This window comes from Apodemus sylvaticus, chromosome 6, assembly GCF_947179515.1.
Source record: "Apodemus sylvaticus chromosome 6, mApoSyl1.1, whole genome shotgun sequence".
NCBI lineage: Eukaryota > Metazoa > Chordata > Mammalia > Rodentia > Muridae > Apodemus > Apodemus sylvaticus.
This window is the reverse complement of record NC_067477.1, coordinates 102,532,887-102,559,362: the sequence shown is the minus strand read 5'-3', so window position 1 is coordinate 102,559,362 and position 26,476 is coordinate 102,532,887.

The window sequence follows — 26,476 nt, the reverse complement described above, 5'->3', positions numbered from 1 at the left end:
GGAAATGGAAGAAGACCTCAAAAAATGGGAAAACCTCCCATGCTAATGGATCGGTAGAATCAATATAGTTAAAATGGCCATTTTGCCTAAAGCACTATACAGATTCAATGCAATACCCATCAAAATCCCAACTCAATTCTTCACAGAGTTAGATAGAGCAATTATCAAATTCATCTGGAACAACAAAAAACCCAGGATAGCTAAAACTATTCTCAGCAACAAAAGAAAATCTGGGGGAATCAGTATCCCTGACCTCAAGCAATACTACAGAGCAATAGTGTTAAAAACTGCATGGTATTGGTACAGTGACAGGCAGGAGGATCAATGGAACAGGATTGAAGATCCAGAAATGAACCCACACACCTATGGCCACTTGATCCTCGACAAAGAGGCTGAAAACATCCAATGGAAAAAAGATAGCCTTTTCAACAAATGGTGCTGGTTCAACTGGAGGTCAGCATGCAGAAGAATGCGAATTGATCCATCCTTGTCTCCTTGTACTAAGCTCAAATCCAAATGAATCAAGGACCTCCACATAAAGCCAGACACTCTGAAGCTAATAGAAAAGAAACTGGGGAAGACCCTTGAGGACATCGGTACAGGGAGAAAGTTTCTGAACAGAACACCAATAGCGTATGCTCTAAGAGCAAGAATTGACAAATGGGACCTCATAAAATTACAAAGTTTCTGTAAGGCAAAGGATACCATCAAGAGGACAAATCGGCAACCAACAAATTGGGAAAAGATCATCACCAATCCTACATCAGATAGAGGGCTAATATCCAATATATATAAAGAACTCAAGAAGTTAGACTCCAGAAAACCGAACAACCCTATTAAAAAATGGGGTACAGAGTTAAACAAAGAATTCTCACCTGAAGAACTTCGGATGGCGGAGAAGCATCTTAAAAAATGCTCAACTTCATTAGTCATTAGGGAAATGCAAATCAAAACAACCCTAAGATTTCATCTTACACCAGTCAGAATGGCTAAGATTAAAAATTCAGGAGACAGCAGGTGTTGGAGAGGGTGTGGAGAAAGAGGAACACTCCTCCACTGCTGGTGGGGTTACAAATTGGTACAACCACTCTGGAAATCAGTCTGGCGGTTCCTCCGAAAACTGGGCACCTCACTTCCAGAAGATCCTGCTATACCACTCCTGGGCATATACTCAGAAGACTCCCCACCATGTAATAAGGATACATCTTCTACTATGTTCATAGCAGCCCTATTTATAATTGCCAGATGCTGGAAAGAACCCAGGTATCCCTCAACAGAAAAGTGGATGCAAAAAATGTGGTATATCTACACAATGGAGTACTATTCAGCCATTAGAAACAATGAATTCATGAAATTCTTAGGCAAATGGATGGAGCTAGAGAATATCATACTAAGTGAGGTAACCCAGACTCAAAAGGTGAATCATGGTATGCACTCACTAATAAGTGGATATTAACCTAGAAAACTGGAATACCCAAAACATAATCCACACATCAAATGAGGTACAAGAAGAAAGGAGGAGTGGCCCCTGGTTCTGGAAAGACTCAGTGAAACAGTATTCAGCAAAATCAGAACGGGGAAGTGGGAAGGGGTGGGTGGGAGGACAGGGGAAGAGAAGGGGGCTTACGGGACTTTCGTGGAGTGGGGGGGCTAGAAAAGGGAAATCATTTGAAATGTAAATAAATTATATCGAATAAAAAAAAAAAAAGAAAGAAAGAAGACCCAAGGAGCTGGAGAGGTTTGCAGCTCTGCAGTAGGAACAATAATATGTACCAGCCAGTACCCCCAGATCTCCCAGGGACTAAATCACCAACCAAAGACTACACATGGAGGGATACACAGCTATAGCTACATATGTAGAAGAAAATGACCACTTCAAACATCAATGAGAGGAGAAGCCATTGGTCCTGTGAAGACTTGCTTCCCCAGAATAGGGGAATGCAAGTCAGGAAATAGTGGGGAGGAGCGGGAGTGAGGGAGTGGGGGGTGGAGTGAACAGGGAGAAGGGGTTGGGATAGGGATTTTCAGTGGGGTAACATGGAAAGGGGTTAGCAGTTGATTGTAAAGCAAATATCTAAAACATATTTTAGGGGGCTGGAGAGATGGCTCAGTGATTAAGAGACTGACTCTACTATACTACTCTACTAGAGGTCCTGGGTTCAATTCCCAGCTACCACATGGTGGCTCACAACCACCCATAACAAGGTCTGACACCCTCTTCTGGAGTGTCTGAAGACAGCTACAGCGTACTTACATATAATAAATAAATAAATTAAAAATATTTTAAAAAATAAATGCTATATTACTCCTGTCTGTTGCAGATGCCACAAAATACCTATCAATCAGATAGATCTAGGTTTACAAAACATGTTCTGGTGGGTTTGTATTCTTTTTACAGATATTAGGCTGCTAAAAACTAGTAGGATATGAATTTGCTCTGATGATATATAAAAGGCAAGATAAAAATACTATGAGAAAGTAGGAAAAAAGGAGACTCCACAAAGGCAGGGGCCAGCTGTCAGCAGTAGCAATGGAGGTCTGAGTTTACTCAGGGTAAGTCACCTTCATGGTGCTCTTAAAGCTTTTCTCTTTAAAACATGGTTAATTAGAACCATCTGTCAATTACATTTGGCTAACAGAAACTAATCCCTACTTACTATAAATGTCTGAATATACAAAGAATCCTGGGGATGGGAGCCAGAAGTGGGAGATTGGGGGGAAAAGAGCACAAAAATGTTTTGCAAAGAATAAAGGAAAGTTTATCACTGCTACTGTCCTGTCTTGCAGAGAGTAAAAAACCACAGTGCCTCATCATCTGTTCTTACCTATCCCACCACATGCTCTACAAGGTTGGAATGAGCTTCCTGCTATAAATCCGCTAGCAATCATCTAAACATCCTCCTTGAATTTCTTCCATTTTCTGCATGAGAGCAGGTTCCTGACGTCTGTAAACCACCCCCCAAAAAAAGCCACCAATGATGCTTCATATTACTTGCAACTTGACATGATTTAGTATAACCTTGGAAACAAACTTTTGGGCCTCTCTGTGAGGGAGTTTCTAGATTGGGTTAATTAACATGGGAAGACTGACCCTAAATGTGATTGGCACAATCCTGAGGGGAATTGAAAGATGGAAGGGATCTAAGTAGGAGCATTCATTTCTTTCTGGTGGATGTGACCAGATGAATTCTCTTCCTACTCCCATAGCACCTACCTCCCCCATGACAGAGTGTGTCCTATAGAACCTTGAGCCAAAATACACCTTTACTTTCTTAAATTGCTTCTGTTAGGTAGTTTGTCACAGCAGTGAGACAAATAATTATAGCATTGTCTTTTTGCTGTAGCAGAGAAGACAGGCCCAAGTGGGACTTCTGAACACATCTGCACTAGATATCCAAGGCCACCAAACACAAATGTCACTTCAGCTGACCAGGGCATTCAGTCTTCTCATTCTTTGTTTCACATGTGTTGAATCCTTTTACACCAAGGATGACCTGAAACAAATGTCCAGGCGAAATCCAACATCAGACAAAGGGATTCTGAGCCACAGATGGCCTCAGCTGCTCTTGTGGCTGTCTCAGTAAAGTACTCCTCCAGAGATATGTGTGGCTTCCTTCTGTCCCAAGTTTTGTCAATATTAATCCTTTCTTGGGCTCATATAATCCTATAGCTCCTTGTCAACACCTGGAACGCTCCTTCATTCCCACCTTCTTACTAAGGCCTTCTTTATGTTTGGCTTTGTGTTTACAAAGATTGGAGGCTCTTGGATGGCACAAAGAACCAAGGCTTCATACGAAGTTCTATTTTTCACTCTTTTTACTGCTTATGTGCTGGCAAGGAAGTTTCAAAGATTCTGTTGTTTCTCTTCAAATCTTATGTTCACGTTGCTTTTCAATAAAAGTATCATTATGAAAGAAACCAAAATATATGATTCCATGAAAAAAATAATAAAAAGAACGGCTTTGTCAGAGAGGTCAAAATGATCTCTCAATGTCTGCCTTTAGCTATCTTTATCTTTGGGCACATGGCCTGTTAATATGTGAAGTTGCAAAGTGTCCTACCATGTGCTGTGTGTCTGAGTCAGAGTTCTGCATCCATAACATGGAAACATCCTTCCAAAATAACAATGATGGTGAAAAATCTACCTAGGGTGAAGAGTGTATAAAAATGTTCAAACAACAAGCCATCAACATCAATGCCAAGTCAATTATCAATGCCAGTGACAATGGCAATGACGTTGGTAGGTTCCTTTTGACAATTTGTTTGGCTTTGTGTTTACAAAGATTGGAGGCTCTTGGATGGCACAAAGAACCAAGGCTTCATCCAGCTCCAAGCCTGGTGTTTATTTTTCCTGAAGCAGGCAAGTATAGCAATTAATGCCTTTATGAGTAATTTACATCAATGTTTATTTTCTTTACAATCAATTCCTTCTCATGGTCTCCTTGAATACCAAGTGTATCCATTTCTACAAATGGCTGCCACTTACTCTAAAAGACTCAAATCCTCTCTCAGCTGTAAACATGTTTCCAATAAGTCTAGGCCATCCCATTTGCATTTCTGCTACATTCCTGAGAAGGAGCAGGTGTCCAACCCTCTAAACCAACAAAAAGAAGCCACATTTGCTTATGCAAAGAAGGAAGAGCCAAATGTAATGTCCAGACATATCCACACCAAAGATTTGCCTGGATGATAATACTCATTGAATTCTCAGTCTAAGAAAATATGAGTAGATATAGATAGATGGATAATAGATAGATAGATAGATAGATAGATAGATAGATAGATAGATAGATAGATAGATAGATAATAGATAAATAGAAACACATATACAGATAATAGCTAGCTTGTTAATACATGCATAATTAGGTAATAGATTGGTATATTCATATATACATACATACATTGCTTCTCAGCCTTTTGGCTAAGATCAAGTGTACTTACATACATACAAATATAAATACTTACAGTCATTACATCTAGATAGAGGACCAAAAGATAGATGGACAGACACACAGGTGACAGATATAGTAAAGATTATGGAGTGTAATTGGCAAGATACAGAAATGGGAACAGAGGTGAGGGAACCATCAGTGCTTGCTCTTAATCTGGTCCCTAAATTACTTAAATGTGTGTGTTAGTTGGATTCTCTCTTTACATTCTTTAAAATTATTTCCTCCTTGAAGAGATGTATTTTAAAATGCTTTTATGGTGATTGGGGATCATTTTATACTGAAATAAAATGAATCATAAAATGGTTTGGGAAGTGCAGGCTTTGGTTTAGGGACTAGGCAGTTATAGAAGGCTGGTGGAAGAGGTAACACAGCAGCCCACATTGGCTTAGGTGGACATATTCTCAGGAAAAAGATGTCTGTGTGTGATAAATCTGTGTACTGACCATGCCCTCACCTTACCTTGGAAGGTGTTTAAATAGCAGAGTGCACATTGCCTCTGTTTGAGTACCATCGCTTAAGTGATGATGTAGTTCATTTCTAAATACCATTTAGACATTGTAGCATCATTGTGGTTATCAGAGAATTGTAACTTCTGAGAATGCATGCCTCTGCCTAGTTACACTCTAAGAGGTTTCCTCTACAAGGTTGTCTATCTTCCTCATGGCATGGATCACTCTTCTGCATCTTTATAACTCTTGAGTGTAATCCAGTGTGATCATTGCAATCCAGCCATGGAAACTAATTGACTCTCAAGCACTAGTTTTTCCACCCACCCACAGCTATCTCATCACTGAATGATGGGAAAGATTTTTCCAACTGAGCTGACATGTGGTTTCAGACACAATGCAAAGCCCCAGGTGGCCCAAACAAATTACCAAACTTAAAACAAATCCTTTTTTTATTTTTCATCTAGACAACTCACTGACCCATAAGTATGGTAAAAATAAACACCATTACACTCCTGCGACTGTCTCCAACTTCAGAGAACTAAAACAGACTTGCATGAGTGCCAGTAGCCTTCAGCTACATTCTATGCACCTAAATGAAATCCTCAGTGCAGGATGAAAAGGTTAGAAACTGTGGCACACTTCTGAGGAAGCTACTAGTTTCAGCCCTGCAAAGAATGTGTGCACATGGAGAGGGAGACATGGGGGCAATCTGGATAATCCAGCTTGTCAGCACTCGCTCGTGTCAACATCTTGCTCTGTGGTCTCCCTGCTACACTGGATATTACTGCTGCCTCTGCTTGAGGCTGCATCACAGCCTCCTGAGGTTTAAAATGGCCTCATCTAAACCTTCCCTTTAGGAGCTCACAATCAAATGAACGATGCTACCTCTCTGTTCAGCATGGCATAATCAGCAGCTTAAACCACTGTGCTCTCTGGCAGTGGAGAGGCAAAGGAGACACGGACTCTCTGTTTTCTTACGTGGAAAAACTCGGGGACGAAGGGAAAGATGAGGGAAAGTTCTTTATTATTCTATTATAGTCTGTGTCAAGAGCCCATGTTACTTCTTGGAGTTTCTCACTCAACCAACATTTTTTAGAACAGAAATGAAAGTACAGCGTGAAGGAAAGAGAGGGAAGTGGGGCATGCACGTACACTGAAGGCTATTTCCTCTAGCAACTAGTCTATTAGCTGGTGAGACTACCTCTCTGCTACAGAAGAGCATGCGAAGAAGCCTGTATCTTCCAACACCAGGGTTCTCAGATAAACAACAGAATAACTACCACTCTCCACGCTGGCAGGCTCATTGGAAGAGTGGGTTGTTAGTTACTATGCTATTGCTGTGCTAAAACGCCATGACCAAAGAGCAAGTTGTAAAAGAGACTGTATTTTTGCTTATGGTTTTGGAAGGATACGAATCTGGCATTGTAGAGACCCAGGGCAGCCTCTGCAGGTGTAGCAGCAGAATCAGGATTCTGGAAGGTTACTCCCTCGGTGACACACTTGACACAGAGAACAAGTTAGGAGTGAAGTGAAGCTAGGACCTCTCACAGCCTTCTTCCTGGGATGGATTTCTTTCAGCAAGGCTGCACTATCTCTCCAAATAGCAGCATCAAGTGGGAACCAAGTGTTACTTGTTCATATAGACTCGGAATTATTATCCACTTTGGGACCTGCAGAGAATGCTATTTCTTTTTTCTTCTTTCTTATTTTTTAAGATTTATTTATTATTATATGTAAGTATGCTGTAACTGTCTTTAGACACACCAGAAGAGAGCATCAGATTCCATTACAGATAGTTGTAAACTACCATGTGATTGCTGGGATTTGAACTCAGGACCTTCTGAATAGCAGTCTTCCCCGCTGAGCCATCTCACCAACCCCAAGAATAATATTTCTTGAGTCTACTTGGACTCATGACACATGAGTCCTGTAGGAGGCACAGCAGCAATGTTGCTGTATTATCAACCAATGCTTCTGGACCACTAAACATGATAATCCTGAAGTTTAATTAGAGAGAGAGAGAGAGAGAGAGAGAGAGAGAGAGAGAGAGAGAGAGAAAGAGACAGAGATAGACAGAGACAGAGAGACAGAGACAGAGAGACAGAGACAGAGAGAGGAAGGAGGAGGAGAAGGGGAGGAGAAGGAGGAGAGGAGAAGAGGAGGAAGAGATGGAGATTAACTATAGCACATATCTATCTAATATATAACATTCTCCATCACAGTGAGCATCCCATGTTTCATTTGGTTATCACTGTGGTTGTATTAAGCTGTTAGAGATAGGCATTGAGTCACCATTACTCATAAATCAATAAAGGTGCCAGGATACTTTTCTAATAGAGAGCTAAGTGGATATGGGATGTGAAACAGCCACTGTGTGAGTGAATCTATGTACTAAAAGAGACCAGAGCAGTGCTAGAACAGGGAATGGACTCTAGCAGAAACCTACCATACACTGACAGTGAGTGCTGCCCAACGTGCTTCTCACCACAGTGTCTCAGCTGCCAGCAGCAAACAGCCAGGCCGTGACACAACTCCCATGACCCATTCTTCTTGAAATATCATGAGGCAGACACTTCCTCTGGTGAGGGAGGACAGACCCTGGGACTGGGCTCCTCACTTGCTCTTAGGAATCTGAGCTCTTGTCTTCCCAGGGACCCTCAGATACACGGCACATCCCCTGGGAATGGCTATGGGAACAACCTCAGGCATTACAGGAAGGAAGAAGGTTCAGGGAAGGCTGTGACCTTAGTTATTTTAAACATAAGTCTGCTCCATTCAAGCAGAGGTCACACTTCTGTCTTAGGCAGTGGAGAGTCGACCTGATGGGTGCTTAATAGAAAGAATAGTGGCTTGGGAGTTAAGGGATTTGGGGAGGTGGGATTTGAGGAAGATGGACTGATTTCTCCAACTCCACTGGTATTCTCCAGTTGATGACCCCTCTCCAAGACTTGATACGAAATTCATTCACTTAATGAGATGTTTGTTAAATAGTTTCTCAACCATTAATTAAGAAACTACTATATCAGGAGAGTTCTGGGTGCTAAAGACAAGGCTATAGAGAGAGCAAATAGCCCTGCTCCCACAATAATTTTATTCTACTAACAGGGGACAAATAATAAGCAAATATAAATATTTGATGGCATGTAAGAAAAATAATGCAGAGTAAATGAGAAAGTAGTGTCATTAGGTATGGGACAAATAGGCAAGAGCTGTCACTAGAGTGTCAGAATGTAGAGGTAAAGCTGCAATGGATGGAGTGAATGTGAGATCAGAGAATGTACACTGGAGGAATCATTAAGATTCCGTGGACAGGAGCAGTGCTGTGAGGTCAAGACATAGAAATCAAGATTGCAGGCTAGAGATGAAGAAAGTAAGAGTAGAGGCATTATAGTGATGGACAGGATCTGGTACTTTGTTTAGAGTGGGATGCATAGAAAACCATAGGAGGGTGTAGGCAGTAGGGCAAGGTGCTTCCAAGTACTAAATGAATATGTCCAGCATTGGACATTACCTTTGCAGAAGGGATGGGGGCATTATGAGTAAACAAACCATGAGACTACAGAAGGAGGGGACCAGGCTGTGATACTACTGAACTTAACAACAGCATGAGAGACCCAATTCCATGTATGTTTCTAACCACACCTGTATTCCAGAGGCATAGAACACCTCATTTCCTCAGTGGAGCCAAGATCAATCACATATATCTGAAGATTATGACAGAACTATGTCTTCACATCTAGGCAGAAGAATGATAGTGGAGAGAGTCTATAAACCTACTGTTCGTCACAAAACCACCATTGTTCATTTGATCATGATGAATTCATCCTCTGGACTGTACATCCTCTAGGGAACCCAAAGTTTATCTGTGAATCAGTCACCTTTTAAGTGACTCTGCAAATCATTCTAGTCCTAAAGAGAGATCTATGAACTAAAACAGTATAGCATTCAGTCATCCAATTGATACACACACACACAGAGACACACACACACACACACACACACTCAAGAAAGGAAGGTAGGAAGAAAGGGGAGGGGAAGGGATGGAAAGGAGAAAAGGGGAGAGAGGGGAGAGAAGGGGAGGGGAGGAGAGGGAATGGAAGGAAAGGAAACTCTAGATTGAGATTGCTTTGGTGTGATTGGATCCAGCTGCCCATCACTGGGAAAGTGATCAGCTTCTGGTAATGTTGAGGTCTTTGTCCAGTGACTATTGATTGCCTCTGCTGTTTCAAATATGGGGCAAAGCATCACAACAAAGTAAGATCCATCAGCACACAAATTTTCTTTCCTCGGGTCAGCTTGAGGTAAGCTGTAAACAAAGTAAGACAAGAATGAATAGGTACCTATATCCCTTCAAAAGGCATGTTCCCCAGTGAGCTAATTTCCCCTTTAAGGTCCCACCTCCCAGTGGCTTCATAGGCCAGGGACCAAGACTTTAATACATGGCCTTGAGAGAACATTTAAGGGCCAAACTACAGCCGTTTACTCTTCCTAAGCTAAAGCTATATCATCCCCGACGGAGTACTAGGAAAAGGTGAATAAAATTATAAGTCACTCAAACCAGAATGAGAAGATTGGGAGAGAAGGATGGATTGAAGAATTTAGTGGGTTGCTTGTTTAGGAAATGCCTTAATTGTTTCTAAGGAAAATGCCATCCCGTTCATTCACCACCCCTGGCTCACAAGGCAAGCCCCAGCAGGTCTCCTGTCCCTCACTCACTTCTATTGGGACTCAGAGAAAGCTTTGACAGGAAGAGACATTAAGGGTAAGAATGCTGTACACATTTAGACATATTGCTTCTCTGCTCCCTTCTCAGGTAACACTTCAAAAATGAACCACAGAGCTCTGACCCTTTCAGCTTACTTTGCATTAGAGGTTTACAATTATGTGTGCAGTTATAGAACTCTCAAAACAAAACAAAACAAAACAAAACAAAGCACACAATTCCTACTGCTGAATTGAGTGAGAAGGCTATGGGACATTTCTTTTTTTGCTTAGGGTCATAGATGTGTAGGGCCACACTAAGACTATCCTGTGTCCATTTTGTTTGGCTTAGACATGTGTTTCTTTGTAGAAATACATGTATTTTTAATGAAAAAGGGAAGAAAGTCCTGCTTGTATAGGTTTGAATCTTTCAGAAGTTAAAGCCATGTTTGGTTGGCAGTTCAACTGCAGGAAGTGAGGGAAATGTCCCACTTAGGACAAGGAATAGCTTAGCATTTGTGCAGAAGTTTAGCACTTAAAACTAAAAAGCAAGATACATTATACCCCGTTTCCTTTTCTTCCACTAAATGTTTATGAAACTCTGACTTCTGATTCCTTCCTTATAGAACACAAACATCACAAAGAATTTATTTCCAGGATGCTTTATTCTCTGATTATATGAACTCAGATTAATTTCGACTAGTATACCCATGGCTGTGTTTTGTACCTGTATTCATGATGCATGGAAAGAATGCAAAAAGGAATTGCATTCCTTTGCCATTTTTGAGGAACTTACATTCAAGAGTAAAAAAGTACGCAAATGTAGTTTTTATATAGTAAATGCAATGTCCTTAGGTCATATAAACCTATATGAGCTGTCTGTATTTGCCCCTTTAAATATCTTCATTTAAAAATATCTGTGATTAAAACTTCAGACTGTGCCTTTAGGCTTCATGGGAAGCCAGGGAGTCCTGTTTCAACATACACCAGCCATAAAATGAGCAGTCTATCTTTAAACACATTTGTTTGCATGGGCTAGAGCTTGCCAGCTGGATGCAGGGCATGGCTTTCATACTGCAACAGGATGGTGCAAGCACGTTTTGTACACGGTGGAGTGACGGCTCCCATGGGGAAACATCTGTCAACTCCGCAGCTGCTCCTCGGCCAGCCTCTTCTCTAACACCTCACTGTCAGGGCAGACTAAATGGTTTCAGAAGCTTCTTGTCTGGAAATGGTGAGCTCATGTCCCAGTGACTGAAATGGCTTTCAGGCAGTTCCCAACCACCCTCTGCCCCCTCAAACAAGAGCATTGCATCAAAGAGTGTTGTGCAATGTCTGTTGTCACACCTTGGCTGGCTGTAGGAGCAAGATCCACATCCGTTGTGTGTGTGTTTGCTACTCAGTTCCAAGTGGAATTCTGTCTGCAAAGTTCAGTATACAGAGTATTCACATATCAAGAATAAGTCATGATAGCATTTGATCTGCCTTATTTCATTACCATAGAGGAAACTGAAACCCTGAGGAAAGTAGTGATTTCTTTTTTCTTTGTATGTTTGTTTCTTTTGTTTTTTGTTTTTATTTTTGTTGTTTTGTTGTTTTTATTAGAAATATTCTTTATTTACATTTCAAATGATTTCCCCTTTCCTGGTTCCTCCCTCCCCGAAAGTCCCATAAGCCTTCTCCCCTCCCCCTCTTCCCTAATCAACCCCCTCCTGCCTCCCTGTCCTGGTATTCCCCTACACTGGTGATTTCTAAATACACACAAGGCAAGGCATCTCAAACCAGAATCCTTTATCTTTCTCATGCTGATTTGCAAAACTCCACAAAGATCCAGCTTCAAGAATGCCGGTCAGGGGGAGGCAGAAGCAGGCAGATTTCCGTGAGTTCCAGACCAACTTGTCTACAGAATGAGTTCCAGTACAAGCAGGGCTACACAGAGAAACTGTGTCTCAAAAAAACAAGAAAAATAAATAAATAAATAAAAAGATTGTTCTCCCTATCCTATGGGTTTCCTGGAATTAACTATCAACAAAAGATGGCTTTTCTCTATTCTGTACTTCTTAACTTGGTCCTCAAACTTAATGTTACTCCTGGACAAGTTTTCCTTTTAGTTTAAATTTTGTCCTGGTTTTGATTTCCAAAATATTTCAGGAAAATTGTTACTTGTCTAGCTTGTTGTGTCATCAGTGTCCCATTTAAGATCATATCTGTGATAGCTACCAATTAACCTCTTCTTACTTACTTTCCTATTTCAGATGTTAAGAACATCTTAGAGAATGACAGGCATGGAGACATCTGGACATTTGCTCCTCTGGTGTGAAGCATCTGAAGATGACTGCCTCATTGGAAAAACTTATAGAGAAGCACTGAAGGAGAGGCAGGAGATTCTCATAGGACCAATTTTCTAGGGACCACAAATGCAAAAGAATGAGTACATGAAAATGTACAGTTATAGCTGTAGAAATAAGTATTGGGACATCTCCAACAGCTGCTTCCCAGCTCGCTTCCAAGGAACCTCATGGATGGTGATAACCAGTCTCAGAGAGACACATTCAAGCTTAAATGTAAGGCGTCATGACTATAAGAACATGAGGTGCCCCCCATGAACTGTGCCCTATATATGTCCCTGATGGATGCATTTGACAAGAGTATGAAACAGGTATACCAGGAGACACATGATAGAAGAAGAGGTGTGTGTGTGTGTGTGTGTGTGTGTGTGTGTGTGTGTGTGTTCTGGAGAGTCTCAGCTGAATCACTATGGTGGTGATCCTTCATTGTTAAGTTGAATTATTTGGAGTCACTTAGGACACACACTTATGGCTCCATCAGTGTGGACATTTCCAGAGAGGTTTAGCTGAAGAAGGAAGCTTTATTTGAGTAGGGGGTTGCACTGTCCCTGTAGAATCTTTGACCAAATACAAAAGATAAAGTGAGCTGAACACCAAGGTTGATGTCACTCTGTTTCCTGGCTGTGGATATGACATGACCAGCCCCTCATACCTCTGCCACTTGAGTCAAAAGCTGTATTGTTGAGAGGCTTTCTCCAACCATGGTGGGCTGACCATACCTTCAACCCATGAGACAAAACAAGGTCTTTCTTCTTTAAGATGATCTTATTCTGGGTTTTTTGTTGTTCCAGATGAATTTGATAATTGCTCTTTCTAACTCTGTGAAGAATTGAGTTGGGATTTTGATGGGTATTGCATTGAATCTGTATATTGCTTTTGGCAAAATGGCCATTTTAAATATATTGATTCAACCAATCCATTAGCATGGGAGGTTTTCCCATTTTTTGAGGTCTTCTTCCATTTCCTTCTTCAGAGTCTTGAAGTTCTTGTCATACAGATCTTTCACATGTTTGGTAAGAGTCACCCCAAGATACTTTATACTGTTTGTGGCTATTGTGAAGGGGGTCATTTCCCTGATTTCTTTCTCAGCCTGCTTATCCTTTGAGTATAGGAAGGCCACTGATTTGCTTGTGTTGATTTTATAACCTGCCACTTTGCTGAAGTTGTTTATCAACTGTAGGAGCTCTCTAGTGGAGTTTTTTGGGTCACGTAGGTAGACTATCATGTCGTCTGCAAATAATGATAGTTTGACTTCTTCCTTTCCAATTTGTATCCCTTTGACCTCCTTATGTTGTCGAATTGCCCGAGCTAGTACCTCAAGTACAATATTGAAAAGATAAGGAGAAAGGGGGCAGCCTTGTCTAGTCCCTGATTTCAGTGGGATTGCTTCAAGTTTCTCTCCATTTAGTTTGATGCTGGCTACTGGTTTGCTGTATATTGCTTTTACTATGTTTAGGTATGGGCCTTGAATTCCTGTTCTCTCCAAGACTTTAAGCATGAAAGGATGCTGAATTTTGTCAAATGCTTTTTCAGCATCCAATGAAATGACCATGTGGTTTTATTCTTTGAGTTTGTTTATGTAGTGGATTGCATTGATGGATTTCCGTATATTGAACCAACCCTGCATTCCCCGGATAAAGCCTACTTGATCATGGTGGATGACTGTTTTGATGTGTTCTTGGATTCTGTTGGCAAGAATTTTATTGAGTATTTTTGCATCGATGTTCATAAGGGAAATTGGTCTGAAGTTCTCTTTCTTTGTTGGATCTTTGTGTGGCTTTGGTATCAGCGTAATTGTGGCTTCGTAGAAGGAATTGGGTAATGTTCCTTCTGTTTCTATTTTGTGGAATAGTTTGAAGAGTATTGGTGTTAACTCTTCTTTGAAGGTCTGGTAGAATTCTGCACTGAAACCATCTGGTCCTGTGCTTTTTTTGGTTGGAAGACTTTCTATGACTCCTTCTATTTCTTTAGGCATTATGGGACTGTTTAGATGGTCTAGTTGGTCCTGATTTAATTTTGGTATTTGGTATCTGTCAAGGAAATTGTCCATTTCCTCCAGATTCTCCAGTTGTGTTGAATACAGTCCCTTGTAGTAGGATCTGATGATTTTTTGGATTTCCTCAGTTTCCGTTGTTATATCTCCCTTTTTCATTTCTAAGTTTGTTAATTTGGATACTTTCTCTGTGCCCTTTGGTCAGTCTGGCTAAGGGTTTATCTATCTTGTTGATTTTCTCAAAGAACCAGCTCCTAGTTTTGTTGATTTTTTGTATGGTTCTCTTTGTTTCTACTTGATTGATTTCGGCCCTGAGCTTGATGATTTCCTGCCTTCTACTCCTCCTGGGTGAAATAGCTTCTTTTTGTTCCAGGGCTTTCAGGTGTGTCATTAAGCTGGTAATGTATGCTCTCTCCATTTTCTTTTTGGAGGCGCTCAGGGCTATGAGTTTTCCTCTTAGCACTGCTTTCATTGTGTCCCATAGGTTTAGGTATGTTGTGTTTTCATTTTCATTGTGTTCTAAAAAGTCTTTAATTTCTTTCTTTATTTCTTCCTTGACCGAGGTATCATTGAGTAGAATATTGTTCAGTTTCCACGTGTATGTGGGTTTTCTGTTGTTTTTGTTGCTATTGAAGATCACTTTTACTCCATAGTGATCTGATAGGAGGCATGGGATTAGTTCGATCTTCTTATATTTGTTGAGGTCTGCCTTGTGTCCAATTATATGGTCGATTTTGGAGAAGGTACCATGAGGTGCTGAGAAAAAGGTATATTCTTTTGCTTTAGGGTAAAATGTTCTATAAATATCAGTCAAATCCAATTGGTCCAAAGCTTCAATTAGTTTTACTGTGTCCCTGTTTAGTTTCTGTTTTCCCGATCGGGGAAAGTGGAGTGTTGAAGTCCCCCACAATTATTGTGTTAGGTGCAATGTGTGCTTTGAGCTTTAGTAAGGTTTCTTTTACGAATGAGGGTGCCCTTGCATTTGGCGCATAGATGTTCAGAATTGAAACTATTCTCAGCAACAAAAGAAAATCTGGGGGAATCAGTATCCCTGACCTCAAGCAATACTACAGAGCAATAGTGTTAAAAACTGCATGGTATTGGTACAGTGACAGGCAGGAGGATCAATGGAACAGGATTGAAGATCCAGAAATGAACCCACACACCTATGGCCACTTGATCCTCAACAAAGAGGCTAAAAACATCCAATGGAAAAAAGATAGCCTTTTCAACAAATGGTGCTGGTTTAACTGGAGGGCAGCATGCAGAAGAATGCGAATTGATCCATTCTTGTCTCCTTGTACTAAGCTCAAATCCAAATGGATCAAGGACCTCCACATAAAGTCAGACACTCTGAAGCTAATAGAAAAGAAACTGGGGAAGACCCTTGAGGACATCGGTACAGGGAGAAAGTTTCTGAACAGAACACCAATAGCGTATGCTCTAAGAGCAAGAATTGACAAATGGGACCTCATAAAATTACAAAGTTTCTGTAAGGCAAAGGACACCATCAAGAGGACAAATCGGCAACCAACACATTGGGAAAAGATCTTCACCAATCCTACATCAGATAGAGGGCTAATATCCAATATATATAAAGAACTCAAGAAGTTAGACTCCAGAAAACCAAACAACCCTATTAAAAATGGGGTACAGAGTTAAACAAAGAATTCTCACCTGAAGAACTTCGGATGGCGGAGAAGCATCTTTTTTTTTTCTTTTTTTTTTTTTATTATTCGATATAATTTATTTACATTTCAAATGATTTCCCCTTTTCTAGCCCCCCCACTCCCCGAAAGTCCCGCAAGCCCCCTTCTCTTCCCCTGTCCTCCCACCCACCCCTTCCCACTTCCCCGTTCTGGTTTTGCTGAATACTGTTTCACTGAGTCTTTCCAGAACCAGGGGCCACTCCTCCTTTCTTCTTGTACCTCATTTGATGTGTGGATTATGTTTTGGGTATTCCAGTTTTCTAGGTTAATATCCACTTATTAGTGAGTGCATACCATGATTCACCTTTTGAGTCTGGGTTACCTCACTTAGTATGATATTCTCTAGCTCCATCCATTTGCCTAAGAATTTCATGAATTCATTGTTTCTAATGGCTGAATAGTACTCCATTGTGTAGATATACCACATTTTTTGCATCCACTCTTCTGTTGAGGGATACCTGGGTTCTTTCCAGCATCTGGCAATTACAAATAGGGCTGCTATGAACATAGTAGAACATGTATCCTTATTACATGGTGGGGAGTCTTCTGGGTATATGCCCAGGAGTGGTATAGCAGGATCTTCTGGAAGTAAGGTGCCCAGTTTTCGGAGGAACCGCCAGACTGATTTCCAGAGTGGTTGTACCAATTTGCAACCCCACCAGCAGTGGAGGAGTGTTCCTTTTTCTCCACACCCTCTCCAACACCTGCTGTCTCCTGAATTTTTAATCTTAGCCATTCTGACTGGTGTAAGATGAAATCTTAGGGTTGTTGGCGGAGAAGCATCTTAAAAAATGCTCAACTTCATTAGTCATTAGGGAAATGCAAATCAAAACAACCCTGAGATTTCATCTTACACCAGTCAGAATGGCTAAGATTAAAAATTCAGGAGACAGCAGGTGTTGGATAGGGTGTGGAGAAAGAGGAACACTCCTCCACTGCTGGTGGGGTTGCAAATTGGTACAACCACTCTGGAAAGCAGTCTGGCGGTTCCTCCAAAAACTGGGCACCTCACTTCCAGAAGATCCTGCTATACCACTCCTGGGCATATACCCAGAGGATTCCCCATGTAATAAGGATACATGCTCTACTATGTTCATAGCAGCCCTATTTATAATTGCCAGATGCTGGAAAGAACCCAGGTATCCCTCAACAGAAGAGTAGATGCAAAAAATGTTACCACATATATCTACACAATGGAGTACTATTCAGCCATTAGAAACAATGAATTCATGAAATTCTTAGGCAAATGGATGGAGCTAGAGAACATCATACTAAGTGAGGTAACCCAGACTCAAAAGGTGAATCATGGTATGCACTCACTAATAAGTGGATATTAACCTAGAAAACTGGAATACCCAAAACATAATCCACACATCAAATGAGCTACAAGAAGAAAGGAGGAGTGGCCCCTGGTTCTGGAAAGACTCAGTGAAGCAGTATTCGACAAAACCAGAATGGGGAAGTGGGAAGGGGTGGGTGGGAGGACAGGGGAAGAGAAGAGGGCTTAGGGGACTTTCGGGGAGTGGGGGGCTAGAAAAGGGGAAATCATTTGAAATGTAAATAAATTATATCGAATAAAAAAAATTTAAAAAAAATAAAGGAAAAAAAAACATTTGATAAAAAAAAAGATGATCTTATTGAGTATTTTATCACAATAATGACAGAATTTAACTCGTAAAACCACCAGTCACAGGACTGACCTCAGCTTGCCAGAACTAGAGGCATAACCCTAAGAAATGCTTCCCCTTCTACCTCTTCCCAGGCTGAAGGTGGTCTTGTGAAAACCTTGTTACTTATCTTTCTCTGTAATGGATGCCCCTTTTTTAGAGACAGGGATCAGTTTTACTTAACTCACTATCGCAAGCATAGAATGAATCCCATGTCCAATGTGTAGACTGAATACAGGAATGTGTTTGACTAAAGTCTTCCTGTGATGGACCAGAAAAGTTAGTACTCTGGGATTTTAGGCTGTGATGGTTATGGCTAGCTCTCATAGCCACCAATCCTCTCTTGCCCTAAAAGCCTCCTGAGACAGTAGGAAGACAAAATATGGGAATCTAGGTTACAATAGGGCTTTACTTTTAGACACTGAAACTTGAACTTTTTGTAATATACATCTCTCCCAGAATGCTATTGCTCCCTAGACTTTTTTCTACTATTAAAAATTATTTTTAAAAATACATTCTTAGCTCTTAGCAGTAATTTATTAATTCTTGAATTAAGTCAGCAAACTTTGGACATAACTTAAACTTTTCATATAATTTTTTTCATACCTTTACAATCTGAATATGAGACAAACCACCTTCCAGAGAGAAATTGTGGCTATAACAAATCAAGGATCATTAGAAAAGATAGGAAGTAGCAAACTTGTAGATTCAATCGATACAGGGCTTCTTGGGTAACTGTTATGATAGAATTTACTTGGTTGGGAAGAAGATAAAATTTGTGTTCCTTTTTCAGTTTTCATCACTGCTGAATTTGTGTGTGGTTAAGGTTTTGTTTTGTTTTGCAAGAAAAACTTGTCAGAACTAAGGAATTTAATTAATTCAATATGTTTCTCAAACACATTCATTTTGTACAGACATCTAGTAGATGACTTATTTTTGCATATAACCTACTCAACAGTTCTGTGGAGCAGTCAGAGCAGTGAAGAGAGGAGGACGGGAGGAGAAGGGGAGCACCAGGGGAGGAGGAGGAGGAGGACAAACAAACCTGTGGAGACTCAGTCAATAAATAGATTGCCCTGTACATGTGAGGACTTTAGTTCAGATCTCCAGCAGTCACATAAAAAGCGAGGCATGGTGACAGGTGTCTGTGATCTCGGCACTGGCGAGGCATAGATAGGAGGACTCCTATAGCTCACAGGCCTAGAAGTCTTGTTAAATCTGGAGTGCTAGGTTCAGTGAACAACCCTGCCTTAAACACACACACATACACACAGACACACACACACACACACACACACATACACAGACACACACATATACACATATATACATACACACACAGACACACACATATACACATATATATACACATACACACACACAGACACACACATATACACACATACACACACACACACATAGAAACATAGGGGGAACAGTGATAAAGGAAGCATTGACGTCTGGCCTGTATTTACACACACACACACACACACAAACACACACACACACTGACTTACATGAGCATATACACAACACATACTTACTTGCATATATGCCAACATAACATACAAGCAGATTAGAAATACATGAGTATTCCCCACAACTCACACAGCTGTAAAGAAGTTAATCCGGAAGACACAGACCATCTGTGGCTTGGGGTCAGGCAGAGACTTCCCTTCTTTCCTTCTGCTCCCTGGAAGAATTCCAGTATATCCTCTTTCCATGTTGCCTCTTCGTATTAAATTCTCTCACAAGTCAACAAGTTTACTTCCTTCTTCTGTTTGAGAAAACAACCCTAAGATATTCCCAGCGGTTCCCTTCATGTCTCCACATCACCTTTGAAGACTGTCTTTACACATATACTACACGATTGTCTACACCTCCACTCCCTGGCACTTATACCACTTCAGCTCTCTTTTTGCTTCATAGCATTAACCAGCTCACTTATGCAGTGCTTGATATTCTCATAGCTGTGTGGCCTACCTCATGTTCAGCTTGTGCCTCTAGCAAAGCCTCCTGGCCAAGCAAAGATGGCCTGGCACAATGAATACAGGCCTAAATGCTGCAGTACGTGTGCAGATACAATCAAGGCAGTGTCTCTGAAAAGGGTAGTGATAGGAAGCAGAAGGGAGACTGATGAGTGTGGCGGAGTCTGTAAGACACTCTAAATGTGGAGACAAGGCCGAACCCACACATGACTCACACAGTAGAAAGAAGGGACTTGTGGATTTTCATAAAACCACTTTGGGAGCCATTCCTACATGTTTGTGCCTGAGTATTACCTGGCAGGAATCCAAGAAAGTCTGCACTTTTCATTTTGACTATCACTGGGTTTGTGTAGTTCTATTCCTGGTCAATTCTGACCTACTCCAAAGAGGGCATCCATGCAGATACTGTCACAAAAATAGAAGGATGTTTGTCACAAAGAGTCAATTTTATCCTTTTGCTCTAAGTCCCCATAGTTCCCATGACAGTCTGTTTGAATGTTTTGAATTCCCAGCAAGATTTATTATGTCCCTTCACTAAGCAGTGAGTCACAACTGGTAGACTTGAGCGGGCACAGGAGCAACACAGAGCAAAGGGTATGAATCACAGCTCTGATGTCGGTGGCCCTTCCAGGGCTATGGGGAGAGGAAAGAAAAGGGAAAAGGATAGAAAAGGGGAGGGAAAGGGAGGGAAGGGAGAAAGAGATGGAGAGGGAGAGAGAGAGGTTTGAGTCATGGCAGTGTAGACCACAACTTTATCCTACCCCAGCATTTAAAACAGGAAGTTTAATCTACATAGCTGTGGTTTCTCAGCCAAGAAATGGGTCACTCTGGCCTTCCTTTTGGTGGCTCAGGCCATTTACTGTCAGAGCTGGAAGAAACCCACTTCAGCCTCAGTTTCCTGATCTCAGTAAGGAAGTGGTCTAAATAGATAAGCTTTAAGAGATCAAGATCTTCAAAACCTATTATTCTCAACACACATTCACCAAAGGTTCTGCTAGGAGACCCTGTGCATTGTGTGCACTCAGGAAGTAGTAATGATTCGCTGTTGTTGGATCTTATTTCATCCGACACTAAGTGCCTCCCATTTTCAAAAGGATGTGGATTTTGCAGCTTCTTGCATATGCTAATTAGCTAATTCCTTTCTGTGAGTATGTGCACAAAATGCTGTTAGTACACAGAGGAAGGGGTTTTGCAGGAGCACATAACTGGGAACCTTTACTGAAGAGGTGATGGGTAGCTCTTAAAATCTACATAGAGCTTTGCAAAGCAAAAACAGTATGGCCAGGAAAATGAATCTGAGGCAAGAGAACCAAGCATGGTTCTGGTCTGTGGGAGGACCTAGTCGTGTAAAATAATCAAACAGAGGAGCTGGAACTGTCCACAAGTGGATGGGTGTTGTTTCTTCCAACCATCTCTACCTACCTTTTAGCTATGGCATGGAAAGCACTTTTCTGAAAGCCTCCTCCTCCATTCCTCTCAGTGTCTCTTAGTTTGATCATGCCCTCTGGCTTGGAAGCCCAGGCTGCACCCTTCTATCCTGCAGGATTAGTAGGTGGGTCATCCAGAGGCAATGCTACTCAATGGAATCTGATATCTCCTTAAATGGGGAGAGAGAGAGTCTTGTACCTGGGGCTGTAGCAATAATGAAGCTAGAGTTATCATATATGAGAAGCAGAGCTAAGGAACAAAAGGCTGTTGGTGAAATGGTTTTACCCTCTGGCTAGGGGTGCCTCAGTCAGAACCACAGATATACTTGGCAATATTTTTTTCTCCATCAAGTGAAATGGTCTTCTCACTGTCAGTCATTCATGTCCTTGGAGGTAGACTCCCTCAGTATCTCCAAGGTTGGAAAAACAAGGTCTCAAATATATCCCCAAATGACCCCTAAGAAAATGACATTGTGTTGTGGGGAAAATTCAGAACAATTTTGGTGTTTAAAAGTCAATCTTTGCTTCAATTCAAACACTTAGAGGTAAAATTTCTAGATATGTCAAAGAAATAAGAAGTAGTAAAGATAGTGTGTGTGTGTGTGCCTGTACGTGTGTGTGTGTGTGTACCTACATGCTTGTGTGCATGAATGTGTTTGTGTGCATGCATTCACGCCTGAGTATGTGAGTGTGGTGTGTGTGCATGTATGTGTGTGTGTGTGTGTGTGTGTGTGTGTGTGTGTGTGTGTGTGTGTGTGGTTCATGTGGTTCTACGTGAGATATATTGTATACATCATTAATGGTGAAATAGACATGGCTGAACTGTTGATAGCTAGCTGTCACTTCTAATAAAAGCACTGAGTCTAAAACATGTGGACATAAGGAAATTTAGGAGTGACCAAATGCCTGTCAGCATGAAATTTTGCAGTCAGTGTAGATGCCGGAAGAAACAGCTGGCTACTGGTCCAGAATGCCAGCAGTCTCTCTAGTCTCACTCTAACCCTCCCAGTGTCATCATCATGCTTGCTTTATTTTTTCCAGTGCTGCAGACTGAATCTAGGGCCTCATGGATGCTAGACAGATGCTCTACCACTGAGCTTATGCATGTACCCCGAGTTGCTGTATCTTAATGTAACTCAGTTTTCTAACAGAAATCTCTGTTAGGATTTTTTTTCCCCTGAAGCAATAAAACCATTTGTATTAGTCCTGTATTTGGAGGCTAGGATGCTGAGTTCAGGCCAGAGCAATGGGAAGTGTCATCATTTCTCTTTGATGTTACACATGTACTGGTCCCTCTTCTGTGCAATCTGCCCAGACAGATAGCTCAAGACAGACAACAAGGCTGGGAAAGCACACTTAGGATTAATTTTTCTTTTCTTCCTCTTACGTTGGCTTTCTTATCGCCTTCTTATCCCTTTCTCCTTAAGGAAACAAAGACTTTTCTTTGTGCAGAGGCACTCCACCCTATAATCTCTTGTTTCCTCTCATTTAAAGATGTGTCTTACTACTTTCAGCAAGGAGAAAAAATTAGCTATCCTTCCAGTTTCTTTCAGTTCATGCTCTCTGCTAAAATAATCCATTCACACAAAAGCACTCATGAGCAATGTGTAATTTACTGAGATTGCATGGAGCCAACAGAGGGTTTACATTGGCTCAGCCAATAGAGAATTGAAATCTTCCTTAGACATCTTTTCATTACTGTAGGGGCTGGTGATAATGCCCCATATTCTACCTTTATTTTTTATTTTTTATTTTTGTTTTACTGTTTCTGATGCTCTTTCCTTCTTTCCTTCTTTTCTTCATGTATTGAAATAGGGTCATTTGTTTACCAAGCTTGCCTTGAACCTAATGACATCGAACTTCTGATTCTCGTGCTTTTGTGTCCTGGGTGCTGTGATTACAAGCACATAATAGCATTCCTAGTTTATTAGTAGTAGAGATTGAGACTAAGGCTTCTTGCATGCGGGGTAAGAAGACTATCAACTGAGCTGCACCTCTAGACTCTTTCAGTCTTATATGGCCACCCAGAGTCCTGTCCAGTATGAGATGAAACTCTTCTACTTCTTTCCACATTTATTTTGAAACTACCCTGCTCAGTTAATAGCCTAACCTGGTATAAAAACTCCATCCCACATATTGAGACCCTTCCTATTTAGAAGGTCATTATAAGTAAAGAAACACATTTTCATCTCTTAAAAATTGGATATTTAAAACTATATATGCATTTATACTTACACTGTACAAAGACATTTCACCAAATGGCTATGAGAATGCAGTTTTGCACATAAGTCTCTATTGAAAGGAATGTAAAACTCTTGCCCATGACCTTGTCACTCAGCATTAGCTCCCCATCCCCACTGTCTACATTTCTGTCCTTATTTTCATTTCTGGAGAAGGGCATTACACATATTTGGCCTTAATTTTTAACCCATTATCCCTGTTCCCACCAGAGCTGCATTTGACTGGTTCCTGATGCATGAAGAGGAAGTCCATTTTAAGAGTTCCAGTGGGATTTCCCATTTGTTCTCACAGGCAGCAGCTCAGGAAAACAGGGGACGTTTGTCTACTTTCCTGGTAATAAATTTAGGTAATGTAATAAACAAAAACGTCTGGGATAAAGAAGAATAATCGGTTCCCTTCCTTTCTTCTTAAATATATAATTTAGCAAAACATTTTTTAGTTTAAAAAATCTTCAGATTACAATATTCTGTTTTTTAATAATTCAAAAATATGTTCCTAGTCTTCTCTCAACCTGAGTGCCGAGTTATGTATCCAGCAGACCATGGAGACTCCCTCAACTCAGCCATGAAGAAGGATCATGTTTACTGTATAAAAAGAGATAAATGGGGATTATTTATAAAAAACTAGAATTAATGGTTACCATACATTTGTCAAGGAGAAGATGATGGTTGCTAATACTTACTTAGCACATTCACAGTATAATCAGTGTCATGCTGAGTGTTTGATTGCCATTACATTATTGAACCCTCCAAAAAATATCTCAAGACATCCATAGTATTAATATTCTCATCATGTCAACAATGGGACCGGAGTTTAAAAGGGTTAAGAGATTTGTCCCAAGTCACAGTGTCACTATGAAATGAAGCCAGATTAAACCCAGGTCTGTCTGAGGCTGCTGTATCTGTCATTGATATTATATTATGCAAAGGTACATGGAATGTGCCCCAAATTCTACCAAAGGTATTTAACATTTCAAGTTAAAACAGTTCATATGTCTTCCTTTCTCTCTTTTCTCTTCCTTCCTTCCTTCCTTCCTTTCTTTTTAAACTGTTTTCTTTATTTGGTTATGACAAGCAATCTAAGCAGGTGATGGAGGAAGGAAGGGTGACTTACAATTTAAGAGATGTGTCTCAAAGGGTTCCATGAACAAGGAAAATCCTGCAAAAGTATTTCAATTTAATTCTGTATAGCAACTAAGACATACAATTATTTAATTTCATCATCCTTATACATGTTTCAGGTATTTTCTAAGTTCTCAACATGTCAGTGTCTTCTTGAGCATAAAGATTAATGATTGTAATTATTTTCTACTCTAATGTATATAAAAGACATGCATGATACAAGCATGCTTTATATATTGTGACACACATTTTAAAATAGTACATTATAGTCAAGATTATTTTGGCTTATGATGAATTTATAACAATTTTCATACTGTAGAGGTTTTATGTCTGATATCTGTTCTGTGGAAAATTTAATGAAGAAGGGTGACTCTCCAAACTTTAGCTGTTAGATAGCAGAGAAATGCTAATGCCTTAAATTTCCAATATCCAGTAGCTTATCTTACCTATATATCCAAATGTTTAATATTTCTTTCTCAAAAAGACCTCAGCATAATAATTGTCAAGTTTTCCTTTCTCAATTTGATTTTTTTTTACACTTTAGGCATTATAATTTATCCATTTCTTATATAAATGCCATGGCATCTTTTGGTTTATGTCTAACTTCCAAAGTAGCCTTCTCTGGTGCCCATACCAATTCAGGGCAAAGCCTTCTTGGAACACCATTATGGCATCGCCTCTCAGATTAAATCTTTGCAGTTGTGAAAAAAGCAAAAGTATTATCATAACACCAAGCCCTGTGCGGCCAGGGACCTCTTTCAGAGCCCGCTTGAGCCCATGGAATAGCTGAACTTCCATGTCGTAATTGCTCTGACTGCTACTGGCTCCTTCCCATCCCAGCACTTTCCCCACTGTTTGTCCGCTTTGCCCACATCCTCTAGCCCAGCCTGACTCAGCCATCTCTTTCCCCAGCTGCCCTTTAATCTGCCTCACTTGCATCTGTCCCACCCTCCCAGCTTTCTTCAGCCCCCTTTCCTTTCCCTTACTACAGTCTTGTGCCATTATCTGTGAAATAAGCTGCTTGCCCATCTTCTAGTGTAATCAAGGCAGACGCTGGCTGGCTTGTGCTTGTGCTGCACCTCCAGGGCTTTGGCCTCAGCTGGTAGAGCTCCTGGTGTGGGGAAATGGGCAAAAACCTTTGTGAATGAGTGACGGGTAACTAAGAAAATAAACAAATGAGTAGATGCATGCTTGGATTCTTGTAACACAGATCCTCCAACCATCAAGTTCTTCCCTAATAAGAAAGGTAGCAGTGAGGCCCTGAAATGATTTCCTGAGATATATTGGATTTCAAAGACAAGCATGGATTTATCAAGATGTGAGGGGGAAGGGAGTAATAATTAGCCACAGTACACCTTGAGCAAAAGGACTTCATTATGCATACCATTTGTCCCTGCCCCAGTTCTTCCTCTATTTACACCTAAAGCTTATATCAATACACCAAAGAGGAACTGAGGCCATCGGACCTCAATATCAGTATGCACATGTGGTTAAACCTCAGCTTTTCAATGCTACTTCTCTCTAATTGGTATTCTGAGGAGCAGATGGCCAGACCAGAATTGACCGCTGTGGCTGCTAGCCAGGGACCCAATAAACAAGAAACTGGGGGACAGGATGCAGGGCTCTGACAGTTAGAAGCACTTTAGTAGCAACATCTCTAGAAAATCACTTTTCAGGAAAGCCCTCCATTTCTGTGTGACGATGATCTGGTACATTTAACAAGCTCCAGGCACATTACTTATAATAAGTTGCCTTTCACATTCACTGTAATGTTGTGCATCCCATTTCATACTAGCCACACCCCTGTCTCACTCCTCCATGCAAAGAAGCATGTAACCCAAAGTGTTCATTTTTAGAAGAAAAAAATATAAAAGCCAGCA